Source organism: Sebastes fasciatus, chromosome 16, assembly GCF_043250625.1.
Source record: "Sebastes fasciatus isolate fSebFas1 chromosome 16, fSebFas1.pri, whole genome shotgun sequence".
Lineage (NCBI taxonomy): Eukaryota > Metazoa > Chordata > Actinopteri > Perciformes > Sebastidae > Sebastes > Sebastes fasciatus.
Window position 1 is genome coordinate 2,157,234 of NC_133810.1, and position 3,994 is coordinate 2,161,227.

The window sequence follows — 3,994 nt, forward strand, 5'->3', positions numbered from 1 at the left end:
ACAGAGATAAAATCAGTATAATTCAGACACCTAACGGCTGCAGTGGCCGTTCAAATGAAACCGGTGAGCTGGTGTTTACAACAAAATATTCTCTTTCAATCCATATTTGTTGGCATTTAGCCATTCAAAAACAGCATTTTCACTTGTAGACCTTTTCACTGCCATTCTGTTGCTCTGGCAACAGCTTTGGTTTAAGTTTACTTCCTGTCAGCTGCTGTATTAACAACCATTGCAACAGGAAAAACAAAGGGGCCCACTTATAATGTTTATGTTGTCACGTTTGAAAAGGTGTATAGCCAGTGACGTTAACAGCAGTGACGTTAACAGCAGTGACGTTAAAAGCAGTGACATTAACAGCAACGACCGGCCTTTAAATGTATTTGCGTCTAAAAGGCAGAAAAAATGCATTTCAAGCACATTGTTTAAAAATGAATCCAAAGACAGGATCTGATGTTGTCACAATTTTATTTCCAAGATATAATGTTAAAAAAACAAAACAAAGTCATTCAAATAAATGTACGCACAATGCGTCACGCCCTTTGGCCCTTGGCTTGGCCCTTGGCTTGGCCCTTGGCTTGGCGTCACGCCCCTCGGCCCTTGGCTTGGCCCTTTGCTTGGCATCATGCCCCTCAGCGTCACGCCACTCGGCCCTTGGCTTGGCATCATGCCCTTCGGCGTCACGGCCCGTGGCCCTTGGCGTCACGCCCTTCGGCGTCACGCCCCCTGGCCCATGGCTTGGCGTCACACCCTTTGGCGTCATGCCCCTTGGCCCTTGGCTTGGCATCACGCCCTTCGGCGTCATGGCCCGTGGCCCTTGGCTTGGCATCACGCCCCTCAGCCCTTGGCTTGGCCCTTGGCTTGGCCCATGGCTTGGCTCTTGGCTTGGCGTCACGTTATTTTTGGCATTCTAACCACTATAGTTACCGTTGGCGTCTCTTTAAGTGTAGGTGGATAGCAGCAGTATGGTACCGTCCATTGAAAACACTGAACACTGATGTAGCAGCAGACGCAGCAGCAGACGCAGCAGCAGACGTAGCAGCAGACGCAGCAGCAGACGCAGCAGCAGATGCAGCAGCAGACGCAGCAGCGACCGCTCGCCATCTGAAAGCACCTTAAACTCCGTCAGCACACAGATGTAAAGAGAGAGGAAGCTTCCTCCCGGCTGAGAGCTGCTGAATGGGGCTTAGACGTAACTCGCTGGGCACAGTGGTGAGGCTTTGCTGCTTGACTTGTCCATATCCTGACTGAAAGGCCGGTAAGGAGAAGCAGAGGTTACATCACAGAGGTGACACATTACGAGGATCTTTGTTCATTGTTCACTTAGAGCCCCGTGGCTCGACTTAACTGCTCGAGTTGAACTTAGACGTTGCCGGTCACTTCCTGCCTGTGACGCCTCGACCACCCAGACATCAGATCAACACGTACTCAACGACCCCTCGGCGTCACTTTTCGGTCGCAGTAAACACACGCTTAACGTTGAGAATTAAACTAAAACACTTGTTTAGGATTAGGCAACAAAACCTCTTAGTTAGGTTTAGGAAAAAAACATCTTTGGGCTTAAAATGACTGTTTTTATAGTTCAAATGTGACTTGACCTTGTGAACACGGGACGCTTGTGTTCGTTGCATTCATCCACAGGTGCTTTACTTCATGACTTTGTCAATCAATTTGTTCCAAATGACCTCAGATCATTGTTTTCTGTTTTATCTGCAGGAAATGGGTGCTTTGGACCGGACTCCTCTGGGACGCAATTGTTCTTTTTAAAAAGCACTAAAATAGAAAAGAAAGATCAAATGTTTGCCGTGAGTCCTAAGTTAAAGTATTGCACACTATCGATGCAGCACACACAGATTTCCTCATGTGCTCGGTCTATTTAACTATCCAACACATGAATCTAAATGTCTTGGTTGTTAGAGTTTGTATTATTTAGGCCAGGGGTCAGCAACCTGCGGCTCTTTAGCTCCTCTCCAGTGGCTCCCTGTGGATTTATAATAATAGAAATTAATAAAAAAGTAATACAAATATTATGAAAATGAAGTCATAACTTTAAGAGAAAAAAGTTGTATTATGGAAATAAAGTCTTAATATTATAAAGTAATAATTTTACGTATTATTTTCTTTTTTTTTTGTAAAGTAATGACTTTTTTCTTGTAATATTATGACTTTATTCTGTAAATCTCAGATGTTTTTTCCCTTAATGTGGCCCTAATACTCCGTAGTACATTGTCTCTTTGGCCCTCACTGCATTAGACTTATATACTATATACTTAGACTATAAACTGCGTTACCTTCATCACAATGCTCAAATGTTTTGTGGCTAAAATGTCTCTTTTGATAGTAAAGGTTGCTGAGGCCTGGTGTAGAGTAACAACCCTTGTGCTGCATGTCTGTCGGTGCTCTATCCGCTCTGCTTTTATATGTCAGAACTCAGCTCATTAACTCAACGGCACAAACCTGCTGCTCGTTTGCACTTGATGAACGCCACCTGCTGATGAGCAGCCCAGCATCTGATCATTAACATAATTAACCCTCAAATCTCAGTGAGGAGGCCTGTTCTGCTCTGTTTTGTGGGCAAGTTTCATTCAAACAAAAACCTCACCGAAGAGTAAGAAGAAAAGTTCATCCTGTCAGAAATCAGCAGACGAAAATGGTCTGGACCATCTGTGGATTTCATTCCTGCCTCAGAGAAAATGTAGAAAACTGGTGAATGCAAGTTTGTATGTGTCGCTTAAGAACGTTAAGACTGTTTGTACGACGCTCATTTCCCGTTTCAGACATCATCATCATCTAATGTTCACATACAGGACAGGAAAAAATTTGTGGACTGAATACGTTACGCTTGGCTGAAGCTGTTGTACTAAAACCTGATCCTGAGTCAGCTCTGGGCCTCTGGGGACATGTGACCTCTGTGTATGTCAAAGGTCAAACACACCAAACTCACCTTTCTCTGCTCAGCGGGGACAAAAGCTTCCACAGCAAGAGAAGAAAGAGGAACCACAGAGTAAGAGTAATGTGATATTAAAACCTACACATCGGTTCTCCATGTTCTCCAAAACAAACCCTTCATACTACATCTATCAGTAAAGAGGACTTTCTACAAGCTAGAAGCATGAAAGACCATTCAGAGATATAGATCTCAGACATCTGACTGCATACAATCAGTAGTGTTGGTGCAAAATGTTCCCAATCCATGCCGAGGATGTTGAGACATTTTACTGTACAGCAAAAAACTAGCGTCAAAAAACAAAGAGACACAATTTTACATTAAAATCTTTTTTTTCTGGTGATGTATTGTTCAGGTTTAGCTACTAATCGATGTCTTCTAACAATAGTTGTACTGGAGATGTGGCCTCTAAAGAAAAGCGTGGAGCAGAGGGTGGACGGGCGGGAATGTTGTCCAACTAAAACGTTGAGAAAAGTAAAACTTCTGTCCTCTCACTGCTGTTTGAGTTGAGACCTCCCAGCTGCCCTGTGTAGTTTCTGTGTAGTCAGAAATGGCTTCCAGGGACATGTGACCTCCAGGTTCAAAGGTCGAGGTTCAAACAGCCCAGACTCACCTTCCCCTCCCCGATGCTGAGGACAAAGCTCACATTGAGTCGAGGCTGTGGAAGCTGAAAGTGTCTCTGCAGGGTTTAGTGATAGTCGGGTCTGTCGGGGCGACTCTGCTCCAGCTAAACAAAACAAACAGAGATCTGAAGTTCATTCACTGGTAAGATTACTAGCTTTTCTCACCACTGCTATGCTGATGATACCCAACTCTATGTGTCCTTCCCGCCAGACGACCAGACCGTCCAACACGTTCTCATCCCAACTCGTCACATACCGCCCCTTGGTGTCACTTTAGGTTTAGGCAACAAAACCACTTAGTCAGGTTTAGGAAAGAACTACATGGTTGGGTTTAAAACTACTACGTTTTTACAGCGCTAATGTTATTTGACGTTGTGAACACAGGACATGAACGAGGAGCTGATGGTAAAGTGAAAGTGAAAGTTAA

General features: G+C 44.3%; 1 long non-coding RNA gene across 1 annotated transcript; it reads right to left on the reverse strand.

The window, feature by feature from the left end:
• Positions 1-1,067: 1,067 nt before the first annotated feature.
• On the reverse strand, positions 1,068-2,396 carry LOC141753072 (uncharacterized). Its single transcript, XR_012590384.1, has 3 exons — positions 2,289-2,396; positions 1,346-1,770; positions 1,068-1,244 (listed from the first exon to the last, which is right to left on the reverse strand). It is a non-coding gene; the product is annotated as an uncharacterized LOC141753072 (long non-coding RNA).
• Between the last annotated feature and the right edge of the window lie 1,598 nt (positions 2,397-3,994).